Here is an 18,136-nt window from a genome sequence, read left to right as displayed (position 1 = left end):
TGAAACATTCGTGAGCCATGGTTCCCATGGCAACAAGCAACATATTTTTAGCGAAAGTGGTTCCTTCCCATTCTCTGAAAGAATCTCCGGACAGCGCTGCCCCGTTAACGCTCATCCACACAGAACACTTCTCATTTCCTCCTTCGTTGCTAGTTTCACGAAAATATTTTCTGCATAATTAGTTCTTTTTATTTTTTTATTTTTATTTTTTTTTTTTAAATGGTTTTTTTTTTTTTTTTTTTTTTTTTTTATTTATTTTTGGGACAGAGAGAGACAGAGCATGAACGGGGGAGGGGCAGAGAGAGAGGGAGACACAGAATCGGAAACAGGCTCCAGGCTCCGAGCCATCAGCCCAGAGCCTGACGCGGGGCTCGAACTCACAGACCGCGAGATCGTGACCTGGCTGAAGTCGGACGCTCAACCGACTGCGCCATCCAGGCGCCCCTAATTAGTTCTTTTTAAAAGGACAAATTATTTGGCTGAAAGTGAGTGGTGAGTCACCACTTACATGTATGCATAGTGAGTTTGCTTCACAAACCACCGCTCGATGGGCCTTGAAACCGGCAGTTAGGGTAGGATGACGGTGTTATGTTTTTAGGAGAGCTCTCTCGGCGGTCCATGAAAATGGCCTCCTGACTACAGCAGGGGATCCAGGAGGGTGACACAAAAATGCCAGCTGTAACTGGTCTTATGGTTTCAATTCTCAGAGACAGAAAGACTAACATTCTTCCTTGTGCTAACGAAAGGGCTGGGCCGCAGAGCCCAAGCTGCGGGGCGGCGGGGGGGGGGGGGGACAGAGAGAAACATGCATGAAAATACGTATCAACCCCGTCAGCCAGGGCTTCTCCCCCTGCACGCGGGGCTCGGACGGGCCCCTTCCTCCCCGGGCCTGGTGGGAGGGGCATAGTGGTGTCCAAGGACAAAACAAGTATTTTCAGAGGGGAAACACTTAGCTCATAGTTTGGCAGATACTCTGCACGAAATAGGTATTTTAACCCAAGCTTCTTTCCCCACATCCAGCAAAAATGCCCCTTTTCCATGTACGAGTGGGGTGCACGTGCACCAGAGGAGCTGACACGTACCCGGCGCTGTGTACCCCCCCCCCACATCTATTCCTGGCAAGCGGGCAGCCCCCGCCCACTATGGGCTCGAGCCCCACCTCTCAGGAACTCAATGAGCTCACACAGCGAATGGGCAGAACCTGGGGCCTGGACTCAAATGTCCTGACCCTGCGTCACACCTGTTTCTAGATAAGAGACTTGAAGGGCAGTGGGTCACTAAGTCAGAAACGGCCTGAACGCCTCGGAACAGGCAGGAAGACGGGGGCGGACGTGGTCCTTCCATGTTGGCAGCGCTGACGTCTTAGAGGAAGAGGAAAGGCTACTTCCCGCCTGTGTGTCTGGACACAGCACATCAGGACGCCCCTGGTGACGGCTGAAGTGGGCATGGGCGGGCGCCTCTCCCCGCCGCTGGAGCCTCTTGGTGATGGGGATGCCCGTGGGACGATCCACGATCCACACAACTCACGTTTATAGAACATTTTCTATTTGTCATATGCCTTCCCTTGAATTTACCGAGCAGTGTTTTCTGCGGCCCCGGGACAGATGTGGGCCAGAGCCCTGAGCCCTCTGCCGTGCACGGAGATGGATGCTGGGGTAGGTTCCGAGCTCCCGCCTGACGTGGAGCCCTCCCCACATCTAGTCTAGTTTTTCTGACCACCCATCCTGGCAACTCTCTGGAGACTGATAATTTTCTAGGGAAGCTAAATGCACTGTGCTCAGAGACACCCTAGAATGTTCCATGTTCACCAAGAGAAAACATGCCCAAAGAGCAGTACCCGTGAGCTGCTGAGGTCTGACTAATCCCCCAGAGCCAGCAGAGATGGGCACATCCCACGCTCCCCACGGGGTGGCCCCTCCCCCAGAGCAGACTCCCCACAGGTGCTGGCTCTCCAACTGTCTGCAAAAAATGTTTATTAGGGGGGAATGGATGGGCCCCATTTCCTTTTCTTCTCTCAGATAATATTTACATAAAGGATCTTGGTTTGTGGTTTTCAGAGAGGTATTATTCTCTCTGTTTTTGAGTACTTTAAGTCCCCCGGGGATGGAAGGAACATTTGTTAAACCAGATTCCATACGCATGGAGAAGTTACAACAAATAAACAGACATTTACGTAGTTTAATAAAACCCGGATTCCTACAAATCTGACCTTCTACCATGCAGGACCCCAGCATTCCGGTGCCTGTGTTCCTGGATCTAAGAAGCCGGGCTTCATGCATCTATCTCTTTACTGTAGCGTCTAGGACCTAATGGGGATCAGTGGGTTGCCGAAAGCATGTTTGTGGACACAGGAAAATTGCCAGATCAGATGGTCTGCTGGTCTCGCTACCCAGCGTTCAGTAATTTTGCCATATTGATTATGACTGAGTTTCAAACATGCCATCTAACGGATACTCCTGGGCTGGCTCACCAAACGGTGCAATTCGTCCACTTCAACCAACAAGCCAGCAAGAGCCAAAGCAACCCTGCAAGCTCAGCGACAAGTCCCTTTGCAAAGGTTTATTTCCAAAACATGTTGTTATTCAAGCACTCAGCCGTCTGTGCATAAGGAGGTCACCAATTGTTCGTGCCCTGCCACGGATCACGTGCATTCTGTGACCCACCGTGTTTCACCCCAAGTGGTGGCTGGGCTAGTATGGAAGCAGATCATTTGGAGAGGACTCCCAGATGGGCTCTGTCACCAAAATCACAGGAGGTGTCTTCAGTGATTTATTTTCAAGGCAAACTCCCTGGAGAGCTCATGGAATGCAGCAAGCCCAGCAAATTTTCCAGAGGAATGTGAGCTTGCTATTACAAGCCCTCCTTTATCTGCTGGGTTCCGACACATCACAAGTGGAACACGTGGTCAGTCAAGGTAGTCCTAAGGCGTGCTGTCAGTCATCTTCCCACTGCCCCTTGACTGAACGCAGAACAGAGAAAGGGCCCCAGATGTGGGAGTCCAGAGGTCTGGCTTGGTGCCGCCTCCTATGGGGCCACGATCCCTCTAGGTGGAAATGCTGGGACTGAGGCCGTGGCCCTCCGGATCTTCCACGAGGTTCTGCACCTGCACTCACCATTCCCACAAACACACGTCTGCCTTCACCTGTCTTCCCTACACTCCCGGCCTCAGCCTGAGCAGGGGGTCTAAGCTTCGGGACCTGATGGCTCAGGGTCCCAACACGGAACGGGACCAGTCAGCTCCCTCTGAACCCAGCTTAACCAAAACACACTTGGAGGGGAATTACGTGTGCTCCCTGGGCTGACAGTCCAGGTGTTTATTTCCAAAAGTTCATAGCATGCAAGCACAACAGATGTAGAAATGAACGGCTTTGTATAAGTGCTTCCAATGTAAACTTTTCAAATGCATTTTTACTATTAATAAAAAAAAAATCCTAACTTCCTAGAAACAAAAATAAAGAGATAGTTTCCTAAATTCAATACCCAACACACTTTAGACCATACCCCATCTGGCCCCCCTACTCCCTACCCCCGGCAACAATTTTGGTGGCCGTTGGATGAGAATATGCCCCATGAATCTTTACGGGACAATTATAAATAAACATTTAGACAAAACTGCACTTTCCTTGGCTGGACCAATGTCCTGACTCTTCACCCCTCTGACTTAAGTTGGTGTCTCCTCGTCTCTACCTCTTTGTTAAGGCACGCAGCATTTCTGGAACGCAAACACAGTCTCTCAGATTAAATTTGGCAGCTGCTTTTGCAGAGAAAGGGAAGCGAATCAATGCAGAATTTTAAATGCTATGATCTTGATCTTGGCAACTGGCCTTCGCAAATTGTCGACTCCAGTGGAATATGGAGGGGGGAAAAAAGCAGAAACACCTGTTCCCATAATGAGTATGTGGTGAAACAGCACCAGATGGTCCAAACGTCGTGTCCCAGCCCCCATGATGACTGTGCTGGTGACTAGCCAGCACGAGGCCACTGCCACTGGCCGCCGACTCGGGGCTGGATGCTGCCTCAACACAGCCTTCGGAAGACGTTACCTCCATTCGCACCAGCTCCAAGGAAGGCAGATTAGGCGAGCGCCTGATGTCCCCGAGAATGTGGACAGGGACCAGAAAGCCACCGTGCGCCAGGCAGGAGTCAGACCCAGCTGTTAGCCCCCTCCCGTGAGCGGCGTGGTGGCCCAGAGGTACCTTCCAGGGGGGAGCCTGACCAGCTCTGCCTTCAGAGGGACAGCCTGTATGTGATGGGCTGGAAACACTTTTCTTCTGCCTCTGTTTCCACCCCTCTTCGTACTAATGTTATCACGGGCTCACGGGCGGAGCCGCTTGCCTGGCAGATGGGGCTCACACCCAGCAGGGGGGGTCCCACCTATGAGGCATGCAGTCAAAGAATAACGAAATCAAACTCTTACTCTACTCATTACTAAAAAGTTAAATTTAGTGATTTTTCAGCCTTTAAAAAAATTTTAAAAATTTTTTAGAGCTTAAACACCATGATTCTAATCCTGTGTGAGACTGACACGAGACGTATTTTTATTCCCGGCCTGTAACACCTCCAGGGCAGCTTCCTTCAGTGATCTACACACTGAGAGCAAGCATTTCCTGGAGCTTTGGGAACAGAGACCTTTGCGTGGCATTCTGTGGTTTACAGGTTCACCTCTAGATTTGTCTAGAATATCTCCTTTGCCCCTTGTGGTGAGCGGGGCGGCCACACTGGCTTCAGGCTACAGAGGCAACAGCTGGGGTGAGCGGCCAACACAGGCTTGCGAGCCCCAAGGGTGGCAATCCGTAGAGGCAGGATGGAAAGCTGGCACTTGTCAGAATCATCCATTAATCCTCAGCCCAAATATGTAAGAAGTTGCTGTTCCTTTCTTGGCTGACTGTTGTCTTTTATTTTAAAAACTAATAAATTTTTTTTAATGTTATTTTTTGTAATTCTTTGTTTTTATTTCGGAGGGAGGGAGGGAGGGAGGGGGGAGAGAGAGAGAGAGAGAGGGAGAACGAGAACAAGCAGAGGAGGGGCAGAGAGAGAGGGAGACACATATTCTGAAGTAGGCTTCAGGCTCCGAGCTGTCAGCATAGAGCACGACACAGGGCTCAAACTCACGAACCCTGAGATCATGACCTGAGCTGAAGTTGGACACTTAACCAACTGAGCCACCCAGGTGCCCCTAAACAGCTTTTTAATAACCATTAAGTTTTTTTTTTTTTTTTTGATACGACAGTTTAAAGTTGTTTCTGAGTAGAAACAAATCATGATAAGAAAAATACATCAAATGATTAACTTTAGTTTTTCTTCAGCACATTATGGGAGGCAGGCTGCCCTCTTTTCTTGATCTTATAGATGATCATGTACTGAGAGCCACAGTCCAAAGCTCGCATTAAGCACTGACGTTCTGAGGCCGGGAGGTGCTCTGGGCTGGTGGGAGGCACCAGCCACGAAACATGGGGACACCAGCAGCCCCAGGCTCCTTCCACCAGGAGACTTCCCACTTCCCACAAAGGGGAGCCTGGGTGGCTCAGGTGGGTTAAGTGTCAGACTTCGGCTCAGGTCATGACCTCACGGTCTGTGACTTCGAGCCCCGTGTCGGGCTGTGTGCTGACAGCTCAGAGCCTGGAGCCTGCTTCGGATTCTGTGTCTTCCTCTCTCTCTGCCCCACCCCCACTCATGCTCTGTCTCTCTCTCTCTCCCAGAAATTAAAAACAAAACAAAACAAAACAAAACAAAACAAAACAAAACAAAAAACAAGTTCAGAGTCCTCTGCCTCTTACGGTTCCACCCAAACTAGCCACACAAGAAATGTCTGCCTGGGCTCCTTGTGTTTGAGAAAGCACACGTATGTTCACATACATGGCATAAACATGCTATATTCCTCCAGTAAAAGTAATGAAGGCTCTTAATATTTAAAATGTATTGTGATTTTATTAGTTGTAGCAAGAATGATTTCTAATGCTTATTTCCAATGCAATTAAAATCTAAGCAAAGGAATCTCAGGCCACTGATGACACAGAGGGATTAAAATCTCTTTGCAGAGAACGCCCTCTTCAAAGTGTGCATTGGAACCTGTTAAGGAGTCATGAGATGATCCCACCAGGCAGGTCCTACCGCCGTCGCTCAGTCTGCCTTACTGTAATGTGATCGTGCTCGCTAAGTACGGGTTGTATCTTCCCACGTACATTGTCCGTCCACCCATTTGTTCTCATTCCACAGTGCAGTGTGCTGCACAGCTGAGAATCATCTAGAAGGGCGTAAAGAATACATCTGAAATGTGTTCTGATGCTGTGAGCAGGAAGAAGTGCACAGTACGGAGACATAGACAGCACTCCGTCATCACAGTCATGTTTGCTGACAGACCAGTGCTTAGTGATTCTAGCCACTGAAAAGAGGATAATTACGTAATGCGATAGAGGTGCTAATTATCACCACAATGTCCATCGCCACGATTAACAAGGGCACCAAATTAACATGTTCGATACCGCAAATGTGCACAATGTTCCATGTCAAACGTATCTCAGTAAAAAGAAATAAACAGATAAAATGGACTCTGAGCATATACTTTTGACTCCATAAGTAACGGGGGGGGGGGGGTCACTGAGGCTGAGTTATGGGAGTATTGCTTGAATCTTCTTTTTTTTTTTTTTTTAGTGAACATGAAAACGCTGCTGTTCTGCCTTAGAGGGAGTGTCCCGGGGAGGAGGCATTGCCTACTTTCCCTTTATGGAGGGAACACATGACAGACTGAACCGGTTGGGAGAAAAGTCAGGAGGAGGACTCCGCTCTGCATTGACACCTGCTGTGTGCGGCTGCACACCCGTGTGAGCCGTGCCAACAGCCTGGTTTTAACCACATCCATCTACCACACACTGGGGCATTTTTCTCTAGTCATCTCTGTGGCTGCAGACGATTGCCTTCAGGAATTATTTTCTAGTAAGCTGTTATTGTAGGAGCATTTCACAAAAGGGCAGTGTTCAGCATCACAGACTCATCTGCTTGCACGTTATCAATAAATCAATGCAGCCCTTCATTCTATCCACACTCCCCATACACTCAGTACCTCACTTCCCCAGTATCTTGCCAAGTCCTGAAATCACAGAAACGAATAAGACTCCGTCCAGGACCCCGTGAGTGCACGGTGGGGACCATCAGGGGCGTGCCTGGGTCTCAGTTAAACAAGAGGAGGGTCAGGCTGGGCAGGTGCTGCCCCTGGGGAGGGAGTGACAGCTCCCAGGGAGCTCCTGGACGGCAGCCCTCAGCGCCTGGCGTTGGGGCAGGTAATACACCTGTAGCACAGGCACCCACTCGTCTCCTGTTTATAAACCTTTGCTCTGATGCGTTTTCTGTGCCCTGCTATCTTTCCCTTCCTGAGATAACCCTTCCGCGGTCAAGAGTAATCACCATGAGAAAACTAAGACTACTCCTATGTATTGCATAGACACCCTTATTTTATCCTATACCATAGTTTTCTAACATCTGGCTATTTCCCATCTGTGATCACAGATAAAACGAATTGGTAATCTTCTTCCTTGTATTGTCCTTGGCTTGTTTTGGTGCCAAGAAAATACTACTCATAACATTGGCTAGGTTTTCCCTTTTTTTGTATTTTCTAAAATATTTGCCTTCAGCTTTCCTTCCTTTTCTATTTATATTTTTCGCCTCCCTCCCCACCTTTCTCTGCCCCTGTTAGTTTCTCTAAGAAGATGGGAGTTGGGGTGCCTGGGAGGCTCAGTCAGTTGTGCATCCAACTTCGGCTCAGGCCATGATCTCACGGTTCATGGGTTCGAGTCCCGCTTCAGGCTCTGTGCAGACAGCTCGGAGCCTGGAGCCTGCTTTGGATTCTGTGTCTCCCTCTCTCTCTGCCCCTCTCCTGCTTGCACTCTGTCTGTCTGTCTGTCTGTCTCTCTCTCAAAAATAAATAAACATTAAAAAAAAAGAAGTGGGAGGTACAATTTTTAAATGATGGATCCACTTACAGATAACTAGTTTATTTGGTTTCTCAATTTATTCTTTTTTTAAAAAAATTTTTTTTTCAACGTTTTTTATTTATTTTTGGGACAGAGAGAGACAGAGTGTGAACGGAGGAGGGGCAGAGAGAGAGAGGGAGACACAGAATCCGCAGCAGGCTCCAGGTTCTGAGCCATCAGCCCAGAGCCTGACGCGGGGCTCGAACTCAACGGACCGCGAGACCGTGACCTGGCTGAAGTCGGACGCTTAACCGACTGCGCCACCCAGGCGCCCCCTCAATTTATTCTTGAGACAGTTTTATTTTTTTAATTGTCCTTTTTATCTAGATTTTAAAATTTATTATCATGAAATTACTCGTGTTATATTAGGATTTTTAAAAAAACTGGATTTTTAAATTTTCCTGATTTATCTTGATCAATTCTGATAGAGATTTTTCTATTTTCAAGCAACCAGCCATTTCTGCTTTCCATTTTGATTTCGTTTTTCTTTGATCTTGATCATTTTCTATTTAGTGCAGCACTGTGACCCTTTTCCTAGCTCATTTCACTCTTTATATAACTCATTTACTTTTCATTATCCTTGTCATTTTTCAATAAATGCATCTATGGAGTTTTAAAATTACAATCTAAGTACCATTTTTAGTTCTGTCCCCACAAATGCTGATATTAGTGTGTGTGATGTTATTTACTCCAAGTATTTCATAATATTCATTGTGGTGTCATCAAGTCATGAATTACAGAGATATTTCCTTCTGGCATCTGATTGTTCCTAAATGTACAGATGTTTGTTCGTGTTATGGTTTCTAATTTAATCTCATTATATTTAAAGCAAGTAGCTTCATCATATTCATTCTTTAAAATGTTTGTGGTTGACTTCTGTAAATGCTGCACGTGTGCTTGAAAATGTTTATTCTCTATCTGTTGAGACACAGTTACATTACCTCTGTCACTGCGTTCTTCAGATAATTTATATCCTCATTACTTTTATTTTGGTCAGCTGGAGCTACTTGTTTCTAGAAACTATATTAAAATCTACGAATGTAGACTTGTCAATTTCTTTTTTCTTGCTTTTTTTCTTGATTTTTTGTGATATTTCAAGTATAATGAAAGGTTGAGTTTTTGTATAGCTGACACTATTATTATTTCACAATAAGTGATTTTCTACGTAGACATGAAAGTTTAGATGGGGGCGCCTGGCTGGCTCAGTCAGATGAGCGTCCGACTCTTGGTTTTGGCTCAGGTCACAATCTTACAGTTTGTGAGTTTGAGCCCCACATCGGGCTCTGTGCTGACAGCATGGGAGCCTACTTGGGATTCTCAATCTCTCTCTGCCCCGCCCCCCCCCCCAAAACAAATAAACTTTAAAAAAAGGGAAGTTTCGATGGGAAGTAATTTCTCTTCAATACTGGGAGCTCTGACCTCAACCATTCTTGCAGGACTCCATCATGGGTCTGAGCCTTGTGCCTGGGGAGACTGAATTTCCAGCCGACGGAAAGAGTTGTTCTTGGTGTTGGACAGCCTTGAGCTTAACTACAGGCTGTTCAGGTTGGCATTCTGGTCCTTGCTGGTCGTAGCTGCAGGTTCCGTCTAGTGACAGAGGATGTCTCCTGGTTAGTTCCCGGCCACAACTCTCTGGCCACTGCTTCCTTGTCATTTCCAGGAATATTTTCTTCTGGGATTCCTGCTCTACATACGGATGAGTCTCTAAATGTCTCCTCCTTATTTCTTGGCCTCTGCCCGTGCTTTCCACTATATTCTGGTCAACAACTCAGAATTTCCTCCCCACACAGATCGAGGGTCCAGAGTTTACCCTGCCTAGTGCATTATTTTTAAGTTTCAGTGACTATATTTTAAAAGTATTTGCTTCCTCATTTTTCATGAGCATCTGCTCTCAATTCCTATCTTTTCCCTTGTCATTGGATGGATAGGTGTCTTTTCTTTTCTTTTCTTTTCTTTTCTTTTCTTTTCTTTTCTTTTCTTTTCTTTTCTTTTCTTTTCTTTTCTTTTCTTTGTTTTACTTCCATGTGGCTTTTAGCCGGATGTATTCTAAAACCATCCTGTGATTGTCCTGTGACTTGAGGGCACCTGCAGGGCATTTCTCTTCCGTTGGTGAGTCTGCCCACTCACCACCCCCCCCCCCCACCTCCCTGTCCTATGGCCCCATGGTGCTTCCTCCTGGGACCTTCATCTGACAGGCTGCCCCTCGCCAAGGTGGCCTCGAGCTGTTGGAATGAGGCCATCGACGCCTGGCGTTCAGCTCGGAGGCCAGGCATTTGCTGATCCTGTCTGGAGGAACCTGCCTTAGCTGTGTCTGCTGTGTTCCGTTTCTCGGTCTGTGTTCTCTCCAGGTTTTGGACACGGGTCTAGGTTGGTGCCTTGGCTCACATCCGTGTTCCTTCCCACGCCCTGAACTTCTGGCTGAGTTCCTGTGCCTTGGGTCTGCACTGCAGGAGTCCCCTGGCCTTGTCCCCCGCAGTTAGCGCACTAGGGGGTTATCTTCCATGTGTTCATGGAGACTTTTATCCCTATTCAATAGTCCACAAAGGCCACTTTCCAACACGGGGCAGGAACCCCAGCTTGCTGTCTACACAGCCCCTTGTGTTCAGGTGACGCTTCAGGTGTAGAGACATCCCCCTCGGGTGCCCCCAGGGTCTGACATCATCTCATGGTAACACTGCACGTCTACAGCTTCCTGGGTCCTGGCAGGGGCGTGCCCACTGACCAGTGTCACCACACTCAGGAAAGAGCCACACGTGCTGTCCCCAGCAGATGTGTCTCCCTCCCTCAATTTGCCAGCCAGGCTCACTGGTTCCGATACTGCCTGAAAACCCAGGTAACGTTCTGACCCTTATGAAGTTTCCAGGGGATGACAGCCAGACAGTTAATGCAAGGCCACATTCCCACCTACCAGGGAACAGGGATTTGCTTGTCCTCTATGGACAGGGGGCACGGCTGAGCCATCACATTCTTTAATACACACACATGTACAAGCTTTCACTGACATCGGTTCAAAGGCTGAATTCACAACGTCGTCGCATCCGAAGCTACGCGGTTATGTATAATTTATATTACCTTGTTCAGTGCCAAAATACAATTAAAAAATTAAGTACCTTATTTTTCAAAGTGCTGTACAAGGCTGTGGAAAACAGTAGGGACATCCCTCAAATTATTAAACAGAACCGCCATGGGATCCAGCAATCCCACTTCTGGGCATACGTTCGAAGGAGATGGAAACACGAACCCCTGTGCTGACGGCAGTGTATTCACAGCAGTTGGTATGGGGACACAGCCTCAGTGTCTGCCGATGGATGTGTGCACAGATAAGAGGACACTTACACGTGGGCTATTACACAGGTATAAGGAAGGACTCTATGTGTGACAACATGGATGGACCTTGATGGCCTTATGCTGAGTGAAGGAAGACAGACAGACAAAGACTGCACAGCCTCACTTATATGGGGAATCTACGAAGGTCAGCCTGATACAAACAGGGAGTAACGTGGTTGCCAGGGGCTGGGGAAGGGGACTGGGCAGGTGTCGCTACGAGCTCACAGCTGGAGATAAGTGAGTTCTGAGAATGAGCGCACAGCATGATTACGGTCAACAACACTGTCTGATGAACACCATCGTTGCCAAGGGACTGGGTCTCCATTGTTCCCAGCACAAGTGAGAACTGATAATTATAGGATGTGATGGAGGTGTTAGCTAACTCCGTGGTGGTGATCATACCGTAACATATAAACCTGCCAAATCAGCACTCTGGACACCTTAAACTGACATAATGTTATATGTCAATGCATCTCATTAAAAATAAACAAATAAATGCTTTAGTTTGCAAAGTGCTACACAAGTTTACTAAGAACTGAACATTTAAATATTATTTTAAAGTTTACTTATTTTTGAGACACAGAGAGAGACAGCGTGAGCAGAGAAGGGCCAGAGGGAGGGAGACACAGAATCTGAAGCAGGCCCCAGGCTCGGAGCTGTCAGCAGAGCCTGATGGGCTCAAACTCACAAACGCCGAGATCATGACCTGAGCCGAAGTCGGATGCTTAGCCGACTGAGCCTTTAAATATGGCAAACTACACTTCACATTCCAGTTACCATCTCGCCCATTTTTAAGCGTCCGGTTCAGCAGCATTAAGTCAGAGTCATGCTGTGAGACCATCACCACCGTCTGCCTCTGGGACCTTCCCATCTTCCCAAACTGAAGTGCAGTCCCCACTGGACACTCCCCCACCCCTACGCCTAGCCCAGTGCCCACAGTCCCCATCCTGTCTCCGTGGATGTGGCTGCTCCAGGGACCACCCGTAAGTAGAAATACACAGTGCTTGTCTCTGTGTGTCTGGATTCTTTTCCTCAGCATTGAGTTGTCAGGTCCATCCCTGCTGTAGTAGGTGTTAGAATTTCCTTCCTTTTTGAGGCTGGCTAATATTCTCCCGTGTGTATATAAAGAACTGACCATTTTAATTTTCATTATTTCCCTTGGGAATCACAAGCACCCTCTATCTCACAGTGTCAGTATGTTCTGGCTGAAGGAAAACAATGTAGGGGTCTAATACGGCCCCAAGCACTAAAAGGTACTCAGTACATACGTGTTAGTAAAAATTATGGTCTCCTTTAAATTAGGAATTAGAACACAGAGAAAAGAAAAGGCCTCCCTAGGCTTTAACATACTTCGTACCTGTGTCAGACAATCAGCCTAAGAATAGCTAAATGCCCCCAATTCTCTACATTTGGTCAAAGAGAGAAATACTTAAAAGCTACACTACATTTCCTCTCCAGGGGCTTCTGGGCACCTGTCACCCTCCTGGACATGCACATGGGGTGGTTGCCACCATAAATTTAGATCGTTAAACAGGAAAAGCTCCGTCCAGTTGGCTACTTAATGTGTTTTTTAATTGTCTGGCTATTATTTTTGTTGAACTCATTGAAATCACGGTGTTTACAGTAAGAGCATGTCTATTTTCCAATACTTCTTGGTCATCTCAGGTGAGTTTGGATGCGTTAGATTCTTGTCTTCCGAACCCTCACTCTGGGGAGCATCACATACCTGCAGGTCTAACTTTTGCAGAGATTAATTTAGGATCAACGATAATCGCTCAACAACCAGAAATAGCTCAAACGGCGTGGCTCCTTGCTCCTGCCGCCAGCTCTGCCCATCCTCCCTGCCCCCACTCCGTCCTCCAGAGCATCTCGCACACTCAGTGCCTGTGAATGCTGTCTACAAGAGACCAACGGGGAGAAGCAGGTGCCACCCACCTCCACTACGTGAATTCATGGTCAGTTGGCTCGGGGTTAGCACTCCGAGACTGTTTCGGAGCCAAGACATGGACGCTGACATGTCCCAGGGCAGGGAAGCCGATAAAGGAAGGAAGGAGCGGTCAGCCGTCAGCACCATGGTTATCAGTCGTGTATGGGCACTGGGGTGGCCAAAAAAGCAGGTCCCATCCCTCACCCACCCCAAGGTGGGGGTCCCCAGGGATGGGCACCCCCAGGAGCTCCATCTCATGTACAGACACCCTGGGGAAAGGAAGTGACAGAATGCACCTGTTTACATGAAAACATTAAATCTCTGTCGATCAAACTCAAAAATACATGTTAAACCACCAACTTGCCACCTTGGCATTAGCTGTTGACATTTATGGATTCGTTCACTGTCCCAAAAACAGATCTCCCTCTCCCCCAAAAGATACAATGAATCTATGTTGCTAGGGTCGTCCGTCCCAAACATTTCATCTTTTTTTGTGTCTCAAACTCTTGCCAGGAGGGTCACTGGTTTCGGTGTGCTATGATGTTGCTGTAGTTAGCCACACGCTTAGGCAATTTCCAGCTCTCCCTAGAGATGGCCATCTGCTCATCCTTCGCCCACAGGGGGCACGGCGTAGCCATCCACATTCTTTAACACATACACACGAACAAGCTTTCACTGACATCTGTTCAAGGACCGCGTGCCCTCTGGGGTTCTCTGTAACTGTACCACTCATATTACAACGAGCTCTCTCAATTTCTTGTCTTATAAAATATATAATAGTACTTTCAGCTGGCATTATCTGGAAATGAGATCTTCCTCAAAAGGGACCTTACCACATGAATAAAGCAAATACTATAAATCAAGGAATCAAAAATTCAGAATTCAAAATCTTTGTATCTACAAAAAAAGGAAAGGTTCTTCTTAACAGTCAGAAGCTAGCTAATAAATCTAGAGGAAATGGCCCAAGTAGAACAATCACCATTTTCCAAAACAAGTGTAATAACCGAATCGGGCAAGGACCTGCATGGAAATGCACATGGAGGTAAACCATCACCCCATGCGTTATTTACTGACTGAAGATGGGGAGACACCCCTTTGCGATGGAGAGATCAGTCACTCACACTCTGATGAGAAAGTTTATCATCACCTGTAGTGAAACCATGTGCCACATGTGCCTCGAAATGGGATGTGATATGAGGGACGCTGTATCCCCCAAAGAAGACTTCTTGCCAAGTGGCCTAACGTGAACCTACCCCAGACATACTCTCTCCATTCGTGGGCCTCTCTCGTTCCTTTTCCTTCCCATCGGCCCTCCCGTCCAAGGGTGATAGAGGTTTTGATGCAGATCCCTCAGATGCTGTGGCCTCACCCGGTCCTCCCCGGCCTCCATGTGGCCCTGGTGGCCCTGCAGGTCTACACTCTGCTCCAGGACCTCTCCGGCTCCCTAGCAGCCCCATGTCTCTGTCCCCATGGCAGTCACCACTAACCTCCATCATGCTCCTCAGTGGTGGGCCGTGCCCCGATCCTCTGCAGGTGACCTTGCCCCACAAACTTACAAGTTACCTCCTCCAGGAGGCCCCAGCTTCACAAGGTCTGGGGGCCCGGCCCTGTCCATGGTCCTGAGCTCTGTGTACGTCCAGGGCCAGGGCTGGTTCCCTTCGGGGCGCAGTGGAGTCCCTGCCTCACACCTGGAGGGTCATCGGTCCATGTGTTCGGAAGCAAGGGGAGCCAGCTGCCTCACCTCCTGCAACGTCATTCCAGTTCCTGGGAGGGTGTGGTGTCATGGATGGAACAGCCCCAGCGCAGCATTTCACAAACCTAGTTGGGCTCACTCCGCCTTCCAGCTGCTCATTGCATCACATGTCTGCTGACTCGACACTGTCACTCACCTGACTCCCAGACAGCGGAGTGTGCGTGTAATCCCTTGGCATTTCTCATGTTTGAGCACATTTCTGGGCTGAACTGTTTCTTCAGCTTTCCCCCAATTGATGATGGAACACGTGCCCCCACAGTTCTGGCCATTTGCACAATTCCTGAGTTCCCTGGAAACTTAACGAGCACTTACTGTATACTCCACAACGTGGGGCAGTGAGCACACACCAGCCCACACCCTTCCAGCCACAGGTGATTCAGGCCCTCAAAGCCCCCCTAATACCTGGGGACCCTTCCACCACCCGCCCTTCTCCTCCCAGAGAAAGTCTTTTTCAAACACTTCTCTGTCTTCGTGGAATCAAGACACAGATTTGTGTTATGTCTATAAAGACAGAATTGGAGTTTCTCTGAAATTATTTGATCCATACTCAATCACAGACGTCACTGTTTTTCTTTCTAAACACTCATCACCTGTGTCCTTGAAAGTCTGGTTGTAGAATTCTGCCTGCAATAAACAAGGATTGCACCAGAACATAATGGATTGTTGGAATCCATTTCTTTCCTATGTTGAAAACCAGAATGGTATTTCCTACCCTAGGTCTTCTGGCATCTTTTCTATTTTCCAAAACTTCTCAAGAATTACTGCCAGCGTGTTAGCGATCATATATGCAAGTGCCTTCGCTTCCCTGAGACGGAGTTCATCTGGGACTGCAAATGTAAACTAATTTAGTGCAATTGTGTTCTCACCCATCTCAGACTTCATTTCTCTCCTCAAATATGCGTGCTACCCTTTTTGTCAGAAGATCACTCTTCTTGACAGAGGAAATGGATTTAAATAGATTTGAATAGATGTGCTTTCTCTTTGCCATGCCTCAGCAAGAGCAGCAGACCCAAACGTCTCTGTCCCCTTGTGTCAGATTTCCAGAAGTCAGCAGAGGGACACAAAGCCTCTGGTCTCAATGTCAGGTGTGCGGGTGGGTCTGCCCAAAGTTCATCTCCAGGAAAGTTCCAGCTGCTGTCACGGTGCTGATGTCGAGCACTGAGCAGGTGGTCTCTGATGGAGCCTGTGTGTGGGGTGGGCAGTGGACTGAAGGAGACTGTGGCCGCAGGACTGTGGGTATCAGTGAAACCACCCCTCAGTTATAGCCACCCACAATTCTGCCCTTGAATCCTGGGAAAGAAAGGGCACAGGAAAAGCAAAAAGAGCCACATTCCAACACTTGGTGGGGAAAGGTACTGGGACATGCCAGGAAAGCGCCGCGTGGCTCAGTGCACGGGGCCTCCACTGGGCCCCCCTGAGGGTGGGGGAGCAGCCCCCACCACAGCCTCAGCAGACGCTGTGCTGGTGGCTTTGGAGAACCCTGTCGTTTGTTGTTGGAGCCACAGGAAGCCCGCTTCCTATAGATGGGAAGTCTCTCCTTCCAAGTGGCCTTGCAACCTCCGGAAACTCCATCAAACCTCAGCTCTGCCACCTGAAAACCGTGGGGGGCAGGGGGGTTCCTACTTACCCTATTGGGGTGTTCTGAGAATTACATGGAATAATGAACGCAACCTTACCGTCAGCTCCTGGTGCATATTAGGGGTTCGGTAAATGTCAGCCATCATAACTGCCAATATTTTTATATGCCACATTTATTGTATGTACTAAATCTACATGCTTGCCTCTTGGTCACCATTAATCTCTATTCTGCCTTTTTAGTGAACTCAGTCTACGGAAATACAATTTTCATAATATTCGCAGCTCTAACAGGTGAAGTTTTACCCACCTTCAATGGAGTACTGTGACATCATAGTAAGACTGAGAGTATAGCATGAAACTGATCCTCTCTTTCAAGCCTTGTTGGCCTCTGTATTAATGCTGTGTAGACTGCTCAGGTGTTCTTATTCTGGGAGTCGTAAGATTTGATGTTGATTGATGAACTGTAGTCAAAACTATATTCTAAACACAGCTGCCAGATGCTAATACATGCACGACATAGACACGTATTTTTCTGTTTAAAAAGCACTGGATAAAAGCTCCAAGATGAGTGAATGGCAGGCCGTGTCCCCAGATTATCACAGACCGTATCATACGGCACGAACTAGCTCTCTCCCAGGGAGAAGGAACCAGGTTCCTTATTCATGAGCCACGGCATTCAGACGTCTGAAATGCACGCTTTGTTATTTTGCCATTTTTGTGTTGCCACTTTTTGGAGGGGCTTCCATTTTCTCTCGTGTACTCTCCTGAGCTGGACAGGGTATGAGACAGCACACATCCTTCTCAGGGGAGTGATCGCCCATAAGAAAAGAATCTTTCCCTTTGGAAGCTGACATCCAGGCTGGCCTTAAGGCAGCCACTCAACTCACTAAAACCAAGATGGCAAAGTTCTCTGCTGGTGACAAAGAGAGCACCCAGCATGGAGCTGCGGAAACAGAACCGGCAGCTCTAGACCCAGATGTGTGGGAGGCTTCAATCAAGGTAGACGCGGGGAGGGCCCTGTTAACCAGATTAACAAAGAACCAAAGCAAGCAAGTGATATTTGGGAAACAGCAAGCGGTATAATTTGGTTAGAAAAAAGGGTGTTTTGGTAGAAAGGAATGCAGTTGGAAGGACAGATTGAACCCAGAAAGTTTTGAGTTCAAGGCGAAGGTACCTAGCTAAATATAGAACTTAATAATTTTTGTATATTCAGGATATACTACTGATAACTTACATGGTTCTGAATCGGGAAGTGATGTGCATGAAATTGTAGTTCAGGATATTTTACATAGAATGAATTGGGATGGAAAGAAATTCAAAATGTTGAGATGGATTGGGATGCTTACATATGATGGGGGGGGGGGAAATGATCTTAAAAAGGTTAACAGAAATAGATTTATTTTTTTCAGGTTCATTTACTTAAAACACTGAAAGAAGACTTAACTCACGGGATTTGGAGCTTGACAGGAAGAGGGAAGTCAACAGGACCATCCATCAAGCTACGTGACTGGAAAAATAATTACTTTTCCAAAAAATCCTAGAATAAAATCCATTCACTGTATTTCTAACAATGACCCAAGAGTG

General features: G+C 47.6%; 1 protein-coding gene and 1 long non-coding RNA gene across 12 annotated transcripts in view; one reads left to right on the top strand and one right to left on the bottom strand.

The window, feature by feature from the left end:
* Positions 1 to 18,136, bottom strand: part of DLGAP2 (DLG associated protein 2) — a 791,131-nt gene that overhangs the window by 221,545 nt on the left and 551,450 nt on the right. The gene's annotated exons all lie outside the window — the stretch shown is intronic.
* Positions 3,942 to 6,548, top strand: LOC131506317 (uncharacterized). Its single transcript, XR_009258861.1, has 2 exons — positions 3,942 to 4,192; positions 6,217 to 6,548. It is a non-coding gene; the product is annotated as an uncharacterized LOC131506317 (long non-coding RNA).

This window comes from Neofelis nebulosa, chromosome 3 (genome assembly GCF_028018385.1).
Source record: "Neofelis nebulosa isolate mNeoNeb1 chromosome 3, mNeoNeb1.pri, whole genome shotgun sequence".
In the NCBI taxonomy this organism is placed as follows: Eukaryota; Metazoa; Chordata; class Mammalia; order Carnivora; family Felidae; genus Neofelis; species Neofelis nebulosa.
Note: the sequence above shows the minus strand (reverse complement) of the source record. Positions and strands in the feature narration are given on the sequence as shown.